Source organism: Mus caroli, chromosome 9 (genome assembly GCF_900094665.2).
Source record: "Mus caroli chromosome 9, CAROLI_EIJ_v1.1, whole genome shotgun sequence".
NCBI classification, from domain to species: Eukaryota; Metazoa; Chordata; class Mammalia; order Rodentia; family Muridae; genus Mus; species Mus caroli.
The window spans coordinates 22,377,555-22,388,687 of record NC_034578.1 but is presented as its reverse complement, the minus strand read 5'-3'; positions in this window follow the sequence as shown (position 1 = coordinate 22,388,687).

The following is an 11,133-nucleotide window of genomic DNA, read 5'->3' as shown; positions in this document are numbered from 1 at the left end:
GGATGGAGGTCTGTGGTGAGGATGGAGGTCTGTGGTGGGGATGGAGGTCTGTGGTGAGGATAGAGGTCTGTGGTGAGGATGGAGGTCTGTGGTGAGGATGAAGGTCTGTGAGGGAGATGGAGGTCTGTGGTGAGGATGGAAGTCTGTGATAGGGATGGAGGTCTATGTTGGGAATGGCAGCCTGTGGTGGGAATGAAAGTTGAATCGATGAAGTAGGCAGCCACAGCTGATCATGCTGGTGATGGAGAACTTGGCACAGCAGTTTCAGAGGCAGCATGAAATAGTGGGAGGGTCTGAGTGACCAGACGTACAGCAAGAGTGTCAGGCTGGTCTGTGACTTGGACAAGGAAGGCCGCCTTCCTCAGTTAGAACAGTGTGTGTTCTAGTGTACCTACAGGTAAATTGGAAGACCTATTTTAAACCAGGGATTCTCAGAAAATCAGGCCAGGCTGATGCTATTCTTAGACTGTCTCTTTGGTTTCTGCAAGGATCTCAAAGTGGGAGGGGATTCTATGGATACAGCTGAGTTTCTGGCATCATTTGTCATGCATAGGCTGTGTGACATTCTCCAAAGCTCTCCACCTCTCTGAACTTGCATTATTATTTATCACAGAGATCTTGATGTTTCAGATGACTGTGAAGATCAAATGGACTCAGGTGCTGAGAGCTAATGAAGCCAGCTGGGAGCTAACCTTAATATCTGTACTGATTTTTTTTCAAAGGATCAACTGAAAAGGTAATTCTTTGATTTCATCTATTAAAAACATCTGCACTTTCAGTATGTACCCTCTGAGATATTCTTTCTCTCACTGAAGTCAGGGATTCAGGGAGCTGAGGAGCAGAGCAGCCTCATGGGCCCAATCTAAGCAGCCCTTCACATCCCTTTCATATGGGACGTGCTCAAACAGGGCTGCTGGCCAGAATGGAGCTGAAGCCCAGCACGGCTGGAAGGAAGCCCTCTCAGTCCTCTTTCATGATACTCACAGGAGACAGATGGAGCAAGGATGGAGCTGAAAGCAGCAGCTCAGCCTTCCTCCACACCTAAGGAGGTCACCTAACCCCGTCCAAATGGGAGCCAGGGATGCATGGTGCTGTTGATGAAGAGGAAAAAACGTAGGGAAAAGCCCGTTATGTACCAATCTCGGGCACAGCCATTCACTCACTCACTCACTCACTCACTCACTCACTCACTCACTCACTCACTCATACAGAAACTACTGACCAAGATGTACTGTGTATTGGGCTGGTTACAGGGAGGTGATGCTAAAATAAAACTGGCTACTTTTTTTTTTTCTGGCAAAGCTGCTTTTATGTTGAAGAAGTGTGCTGTTCAGATATGGAACAGAGGATACCACCCCCCAATCTCATTGACATGGTGTTATATAAATTTCATCTCCAAATTCCCAAACTGGTCTCTTTAACCAGATAGCTGAAGAGAGCCAGGAGGATCTGGAATGGTTTTTTACTGTGAGTGTAGGCTGTGCATTCACAGAGTGTTTCTGTGAGTATCAGTGTCCCTTAGGATGCTACTGGCTTCTAGTGATTCAAGAGTCATTCTGCAAGGCCTGAGACGGACACGAGGAAGTGAAGGTTCTTCAGTCAAATTGTCGATTTCTGCTGAGCCTGGTAGCATTTGATTTTAGCAATCTCATCTCCAGTAACCACAACTGAAGTCCATGCCAGCACAAGGGCTTTATGCCAGCTCCACCCTTGTCCTGAGAAATTCCCATCAGAACAGGGATGCAGATATTAATAGCAGCAAGCTGGTTAGATCTTAGCGCTGAAGAGGGATAAGGACATTTCTACCCCAACCCTTGATCCTCACAGCTCAGAGTAATCCTACCTCCTCTGCCCAGGGCTTTTTGCTTTATACAGACTGTTATGTAGAGTTTACTGTGACTCTTGCTTAGATGCCCATTCTGAAGTAAGAGAGATAAACAAGCCTTGATGGGGGAGGGGAAGAACTTGGTGGAATAGAAGCTTGTTTTCACTTTACAGAATTGGAAATATCAGCCCAGGTGAAAGAATCTGAAAATCTTGTTTCCAGTGATGTTGCACACTGGGGAAGGTCAGACAACGTTCTAGACATAAAGAGGCTGTGTGCCTCACATCCCACCAGCTAAGAAGGTACCCCTCCTTTTCATTAGTGCTTTTCATTCTACTTATAACTATGAAAAATTAGCTAGAAAAACATGTACCTAGTCACACCTGCTGGAATAGCTTTGGACCAGCCATTTTCCCATTCATAGATGAATTTCCCCATTCATAGATGAATCTCTGAAGCACTAGACTGAGGCTGTGGCTCAATGGGTTGGGCAACATGGAGGAGCATCTTTGTACTTCCGGGGGTGATGGATACAGATCAGTGTGCCTTCCCCACAACTGCAGAGCAGCCTCTGTCCTTCCTTGTAATGTTGCTTGTTCCCTGGTGCCCAACGAATGGTACAGATGCTGTCATAGATTTTTGTTGGTGGTGGCACTGATGCCGAGCAGTCATCAGGAGCATAGTCTTGATTCCTGAAGGTTTGAGCCCTATCCTTGCTCTGTTCTGTGTAGTCTAAGCCCAGAGATCCATCTTGGAATGGGCACAGCTTACTCTCTCCTGTCCAGAAAGTTCATGAGCACCAGGAAAAACAGTAGAACTCCTCAAATGTACTATGTTTCTCATTTTCTGAGAAACCACCTGAGTATTTGTGATATATGCAGAGCCTAGGGCCTCCCAAGACCTTCCCCCTCACCTCCCACCCAACACCACTCCATTTCTGCAGGTATTACCTGACACCTCACACACAGAGCTCTTCAGGCAAGTCATCTGCATTCATGGTGGGAGAGCAGTGTCCTTCAGCAATGACTGACGTTCAGTGTCTTAAATACAAGCCCTGGAACCTGTGCTTATATAGATCGAGAAAAAAAATAGAGGCTCTGATGAAGGTTAATGTTTGGATGGTGACCACGGACTATTTAAATGACCTCATCTAGTCCTGTTAAGTCTTTAAACTGAGAGAAGTGATCCAAGCTCTGGTTAGAGGGTGTCACAGGACAGTAGAAAGGTCCCAGCTATGACACAAGAAGGGTCTGACCTGTGAATGGGCTGGTGTGAAGATGGAAGAATGAAGAATGTGGGTGGCCTTTAGAAACTTCAATGGCAAATGGTAGATTTGACCCTAGTACCTTTGGAAATGGTATTGGACACAGTGAACCTCAAAACCTGTTTTGACTCCTGGCCTACTGTACTGCTAGACAACAAATCTGCAGATTCCAGCTGCCACATATGTGGATTTTTTTTATAATAGAGATAGAAGACGGGCCTAAAATATGTGGCCAAGAATATTTTGTTTCCAAGCTTATTTGTTTCAGAAGCCTTTATTTCCTAGTGTTGCTTTAGGTTCACAAAACAATTGAGTAGATGGTATAAGATTTCCCATGTGTACCCATCCCCACCTTCCACATCCATCAGAGTGGCTCAGTTGTTTCAGCTGAAGAATCTGTTTTGAGTCCTCATTTTCACCCAGAACTGGAAGTTCACTTTAGGGCTCACCTTAGGGATGTGCATTTCATGGGTCTGGAAAATGCTTAAAGACTCATATAGTACTCTCATATTCAATTGTGATAGCTGTGGTTTCTGCATGTGCTAGCATAATGGCTAGGTTAGACACTTTGAGAACAGCTTTGGGCCACTGAGGAATGGAGGCTTTCACCTGTTTATTCTGTGACTAGGAACAGCTTTCAAAGTCATAGACACTCATTGTCTTGCTGACCAAGAGTGCTCCAGAGCATCTGTTTCTGTCCTCAAATGCCCAAATGGTCTTCCGTGGTATAAACATGGCACAAGCTGTATTATAATGCATTCAATCATATGCTTGTGCATCCATTCATCAGGATTAATTCATTGCAGCTGGCTACTTGAATGGCCGGGGCTTAGTGTGGGCGAAGGTGTGAACACACAAAAGCAGAGACATTGTCCCTGAAATTAAGTTCATATTCCAGTAACAGACAGGGAAGCTAGCACAATGTGTTGCACAGATTTGGATCTAATTAAGCAAATATCTCTGTGGGGGAGTTGAGGAAGTTCAAAGAGGGGTGAATGGAGCTTCTAGATCAAGTGGGAGTTTGCAAGTAAAGAAATGTAGGGAGGCAAATTGAGACGGGTGCTGGTGAGGATCCTGCCACTCAGACACCCGTCTGAGACTAGTGAGCTCCTATAGCCTAGACACCTGCCAGAGACTAATGCCGGTGAGGAGCCTGCAACCTAATTGTCTAAATGCTTCCTCAAAGTCATCCATCAACCTCCCAGGATGAAATGAGATTTTCACTTGTCTAGCTTCTCTTTGGAATAAGGCATTATGGGTTCATGACTCAACCCTATCAACAGGATTGGCAGGGAAACATATGGAGAGTTTGGTGGAAGGCATTGCTTTTTGATAAGCCTGTTGTGGGGAAGGCATTGTCTTTCCTGAATTCTGATATATATAAAATCACCAGGTTTCAGATACATTACAGATGATTTTGAGTCACCATGAAGTTGCTGGGAATTGAACTTAGGATCTCTGGAGGAGCAGTCAGTGCTCTTAACCACAGAGCCATCTCTCCAGATGATTTTAGGCAAACACCAGGAAAGAAGGCTCCCATCTCCTAGGGCTGTGGCATAGAGCATGGTACAGGACCCTATGCATCTGTCAGTCTTTTCCATCTGCCTGGCCTCAGGCCTGCATCCTGCATTTGATGATTCAGAGGCAATGACTGTCCATGTAGTTTGCCACTTTCAGTGTGTGAGGTGGGAAGGTGAGACAATGAAAGGCAGACTTGTTAGGACTCCATGCCACACATTGGATTTATGTGTCATCACTTAACTCATGGTGGTGTTACATGGCTAAAGGAAGGGTAGAATTGCAGTCCCCTCCAAACGCTTTTACCAAGGCTCTGTTCCACAGGTAGCCCCTGTGTCTGGTTGGTGAGACTGTATAAGAACCACCCATGCCTCAGCTTCCTTGCTGCTACTTCCTCACCCCATGAGGAAAAGCCAGCAGCACGAGTGGCCTCCAGCAGAACCAGTCTTCCCAAGACTCAGGAGATGTGAGTTCATGCCTGTAATGTGAGCAAGAAGTGGCGAGTTATCAGGTTCAGCTAGGAAACAGTCTCACTGTTTCTGTCTCCCTCCTCCTCTCCCTTCATTCCTTTTATAGTTTTTCCTTGGACCCTGAAATAAATAAGAGTCAGAGAAGCAAATGACTAGAAATTAAGTCTTGATGAGGGCTAAGGACAGTTTGGGGGAATTCTGATGCTGGCATGTAGGACAATCTGAAACCCAAGTTAAACAGCCCAACAAAAAGCCAAACAGGGTCCTGCTATTCTTGTCCCAGTGGTGGTAACTCTCTATCAGCAGGCATAATTCCTACAGAATCACCTAACCATAGCCCTGGTGGTCAGGAAGAGGGCCCTTGGAACTATTTCTCTAACCTCCCTAGAATCCTTACTATTCCTTGACTCTACCACCTTGATAAAGCTAAGTTCAAGGTTCTTAGACCTCATTTTAATTTTTCACCTTTGTGCTCTCAGGGAAAATCCCACTTGCAAGGGTTTCTGGGTGAGGTGAGGGAGGGGACTGCAGAGCTCAGTGTCATTGCTTGCTGTTATTTTCCATAGTAAAATAGGAAGCATAAGCAGAAAGGAGAGCAGAGCCCCTTTAACTGTTGTGCTTGGAGGACAATTGGAGTCTTCCTGCATCAGAGATTGTTTCAGTGAGCAGAATTCTTCTGTTCTGACATGGTACATAGACAGTGGGCCACTGAATCCCAAACAGGAGGGGCCTGAGAAGTAAGAGTAGAAGAAAGAGCAATAGGGAATGCTCATGCCATGCTCTGCCATGCTGGTATGGATACAGTTGATCCTGCTAGCAGCACCAGCACAGCATCTTCATCACTACCATGGTGCCAAAGCTGGGGCCAGGGGAGACACATATCCCACTCTAGGTATAGAGCTAGAGACCTAGAAAATGGCAAGATCTGACTCCAGAGAGACCCTTGAAGCATACATGATGTTGCCCCATTGCAGGGACAGCTGTGGGGTCTCTTTAGTTCTGTGTCCTGGTTGCAGTCCCACTGGGAAGTTAACCCTCACTGATCCACTGGTGCCTTTAACTGATTACTTTCTTCCAATGAAGAGTTTGAGGCATGGAAGAAGCTGTCCCAATGACAAAAAGTAAAGACTGAAGATACACTCGGTCTGAAAATGGTGCCCCTAAATCTCTACCCTGGAGCTCAGTTTGACTGACAGGTGTTGGAGGCTTATAGGGTCTAGGGTCATAAGAGTTATGTGCTCTGGGCTTGCTTCCTGTCCTCTCTGAGCTGTAGTCCTGGCATAACCTGGGGGTGCCATTCCAGGAAATAAAGATTCTGTCTTTAGCTTGGCTTTGTCCAAATTGTGGCTCAGCCTATTGCACTCCACTAGTGAGAGATCTCTTGTGTTGAATTGAGGATTTGGGTAAATGCAGTGTCTAATATGTACTGACTTGGTTGGTGGCTACCGTGTCCAGGCAAGTAGTCAAGCATTTCTCTGGGTGTATCTTTGGGGTGTCTCTGAGTCTATTATGAAAACCAGTTTGCCCTTCCATAAAAGGAAGGTCTCCTGAAACCAGTTAAAGGCTATACTAGGACCAAATATAGATGGATCTTCCCAAGGAGGAAGATGTGCTGTCATCAGATAATCTGCAACTTCTGACTACAGCTGCTACAGAGTTTGGACTTTTCCATACTCACAAACTCACAAGTCGGTTCCCTAGTATTTACAACACGTCTCTCTCTAAATATGCACTCGTTGCTTGTTTCTCTGGAGAGGCCTGGCTTAAACAGAAGTACATATCTCTATTTAAGAGTTTGTACCTGTCATTGTGGGCTGGCTCTGGGAACCCCAGCTCAGCAGATGAAAGGAAATTTAGGTGGAACTAATGCTGTCCAAAGTGAAGACTGGATGCTCTGAGAGTGCTTTGTACTTTCCCCAGCAATGGGCCACCGTTCTTGGGACTGTTTTGGTTCCATGTCTCCCATCAGCTTGAACCCCCACCTGGCCTACCGGGGTGCTGCAAACCAGCCACTCCACCTAGACATCCTGCTGCATTTCTACCTGGACTCAATCACATCTGTGTTTCAATCAGGAGAGAAAGTAAAAAACTGTTTAATGGTGTGTGTGTGTGTGTGTGTGTGTGTGTGTGTGCTCATGCACATGTCACATCCATGAGTGTGCTACTTAGTGTGCTAGGGTACACAAACAGAGAGACCAGAGTAGAATGTCAGGTATCTTCTCGTGTTTTTGACATCGCTCTTTGCCTTACCATCCGGAGACAGGCTCGGTTAGATTGCCACATGGCTGGGTTGACCTGAAAGATCTTGGGATCTGCCTGTCTCTACCCTCTTATTCTAGGTCTATAGTCACATGAAAGTTTTTATGGAGGTGCCAGGGATTAGAACTTATGTCTGTATATCTGCAGAAAAAGTACTCTTACCAACTGAGCCATTCTCCCAGCCCCTGTATATTTAATTTCTAATGTTCTATTCAAATGGCCTTTCTCATCTACAGCCCCTGGGCCTACAGCAGCCTTGACAGAGTTTGCATCGAAATCACATCTGGCTTTGATGGCTGTCTCATTTCATCTAGAGAGAATGGACATGAAGTAAATTCATTAACTCAGACTATGGCTAGTCCCTTCCATAGACATTGTGGGGAGACACAGAGAGCTTGAGCCCAACCATGAGCCCCACTGGTTGCTTTATTAGGAATTATTCCCTTGTCTTGGCACTCAGTAAACAACCTTTTCTAATACTTGTACTAGTTTGGATTGACCTGACCAATAGCCTGTCTTGGGAACTGAACAATGAGCTCTGGAATCATGAGACTTTAAAGTGTGCCCTTGAACTGGGGGAACTCTTCTCTCTCTATTGTCTAGTCATCTTCCTTTCTGGTTGGAGATTGCCTGCCATCCAGCCACTGCAAGGAGCAGCAGGGGTCTCTCACATATTCTGAGAATTAGAGGAAGCCTTAGCCAGCTGGAGTGTGCTGGAAAGTGATATTTACTCAAAAGGTAAAAGGCACTACACAAAAGAAGTGAAAATGGGTTTTCCCCAGGAAATATAATGGAAGAAGCTAACCTTACCCCAGTGTGTACATGAGTTCTTTAGTCTGCCTCCGGGGTTCAGACAATAAGAACTTGGTCCTGTGATTTCAGGAAGATGGGGTGAGGGGAGAAGGGACAGAGGAAGTCTGACCATGAAGTAGCTTAGGAATGTGGTTTTGTGCATATGCTGTCTCAAAAATGGCTCAAAATAATGAGGAGAAAAAGGGAAAGAGAAAAACAGCACTCCAACCTCTTCAGAATGCATGTCCTTTCTATCTTGACTTACTTTGGGCTGACATTTAGAATAAAGAAGAATCTAATGTCTGAGTCTTGTGTCAAGGCCAACTCATGACTCAGAACCTGCTGCCTATGGGACAAAAAGTAGGCATTGTCCATTTGGTTGGTGTTCTAAATTAAGAAAGCAAATTCTGCCTCAGTTTCCCCAGCCTGCAAGACCCAGAAAGCTTGTAATCAACATCAAAGAAAGGGTAGTTGTGAGTTTACTAAAACCAATTCTTTTGTTAGATTCTTATGTAAGGTCTTGCTATGGAACCCAGGCTGTCATCATGGGGAGAAGCCTCTTGCCTAATTCCTTCATTCACTGGGATATACCTTCATGCACAGCTTTGTTGGGTTTTCTCTGTAACCATTTATATCTGCTTCCTGGATATTCTCTGGTTGAATTAACACATTATTAGTTTTATACAGTATGTGGTCAAACAGCTCCTTTGTCCATGACTCCCACAGTTCCTATGTTGCTATTGGCAACAGCAGAAAAGAAAACTTGTATTCAATGAGTTGCCAATTGTGGAATTAGGGGAATTTGGGCACATGTATGTGACAGTACACTTATCAAGATTGGGTGTCCCACATGAGGCACCCTCTGCCCCATGCTGGGGTGTTGTCCATAGGAACCAGTTTCTGTCCCTAGGATTCCTTTCTTTTCTAAAATTCCTGTAAATGGAATCATGCTATGTCAGTCCTTGTCTACTCTCTAATTTTGTATTTTGCTTTTGGGTTCATCCAAGTTGCACACCTCAGTCCTTCATTTCTTCTCCTCCTATGGCCATTTTCTGCTAGCTATGTGGTGATTCGTTCTAAATCAACACATGCAGACACTCTGTGCAGCTTTACTCTTTTTCTGGTTCTGGATGAATCGATTGTTTTAGTGTTCCTTTGTGCTTTCTCATCCCACACCTCATGTTCTGCTTGTGTTTCTGCTCCCTTGTCTAATCTGACACTAGTTCCCTTCAGACAGAGGGGCAGTCTCAAGGTTCTTGTGCATCCTCTCAGGACTCAAGCTCTGCAAGAGCCGCTACCCAACATTTCAAAGCAATCGTTTGATGGTTTGTCCAGCTGTTCACGAGAGACAGTTAAATCTATTCATCCTCCTTCATCCTTGCTCAAACCCTGAATTGATAAAATTTTCTTAACTGCTGTCCTTGTCAGAAATAACTAAGCAACATCCTTGGAAGGCCAAGCAATATTTCTGAGAGCCTGAGGAGAGGAAGCCTTGATACTTCGGGTCTGGCACGATTGTTGCTCAGAACGAGGGTAGATGATAGAGAAATGATTAATTCCCAGAGAGGATTTCTTTCTGATTTCTCATTGGAAAAATGCTACCTGCCTTGGATACTGAATACAGCAGGAGAGGCAGAGGTGTGCACAATCTCCAAACATATCCAGAAGGAGTCTTCATTTCTTTACTGCTGGTATTCTTCATTCATGGTCATTAAACAAGTAAATGGTCAGAAGTGTTATGAGTTTGAGTTCTTGAAATTTTCATACTCCAGAAAGTTACAGAATATTCAGTGACAGGTGGTTAAAGAAAATTGACTATTAGTGATTTCCACACTAGTTTATTTAGTCTACTTACACCATTTTATAAATAGGGAGGATGAGGGATTTGTCAAAAGTTATATGATACCTTGAAGACTCAGTACAAACCAGGTCTCCTGACAGTCCCTGAATGTTCCCAACACTGCACTAATTCTTAAAGTTTCTCCAGCATTGAAGCCTACACTGAGACTCACTGGGAAGAACACAGTCTAGAGACCAGAATGACACCAACCATGGTATGATTTCTCTTGGTCATAGTACTGCCTCTGTTCCATGGAGAGTACTTCTCCCCTTATCCTACCTCCTCCAGTGACAAAACGAAATCATCACTGTAGTGAGAGCTCCTTGACAACATCTTTCCCGTTTTTCATCTTTGTTCTTTCACTTTATTTTCTTTGTAATAAGGAGTTATGGCTTTCTATAGCTGTTGAGAGAGGAAAAGTGGGGGGTGGTTACTGCTGCAAAGCCTCTTCCTTGTTCCTTGATCCCTATGCTCAAGGTTAGGAACCCTCTGATTTGTAAGACAGTGCAGTTCTCTGGGACAGACTGTACACTAGATGGGTCTGTATTGGTGTGGGGTGTGTCTTAATCAAGAAGTTAGACAACATTTGCCAACCCTCATTTGCTCACCTTCTTGATGCTTTTATTATTCTGTGAGAATGGGACCTATAAGCATGTGAGACATATGCTACTATCTGAGCTACTAGCTGCCTATGGAGGCATTTCCACTCCAGTTTTCACTTGAAATCTCTAACAAAAGCAATATGAGTAGGAAGTTAAGCCTGAAATTATAATAAAAAAATACAGGTAATATTTATTTATTTTAATTAGGTATTTTCCTCATTTACATTTCCAATGCTATCCCAAAAGTCCCCCATACCCTCCTCCCCACTCCCCTACCCACCCACTCCCACTTTTTGGCCCTGGCATTCCCTTGTACTGGGGCATATAAAGTTTGCAAGTCCAATGGGCCTCTCTTTCCAGTGATGACCGACAAGGCCATCTTTTGATACCTATACAGCTAGAGTCAAGAGCTCCAGGGTACTGGTTAGTTCATAATGTTGTTCCACCTATAGGGTTGCAGATCCCGTTAGCTCCTTGGGTATTTTCTCTAGCTCCTCCATTGGGGGCCCTGTGATCCATCTAATAGCTGACTGTGAGCTTCCACTTATGTGTTTGCTAGGCCC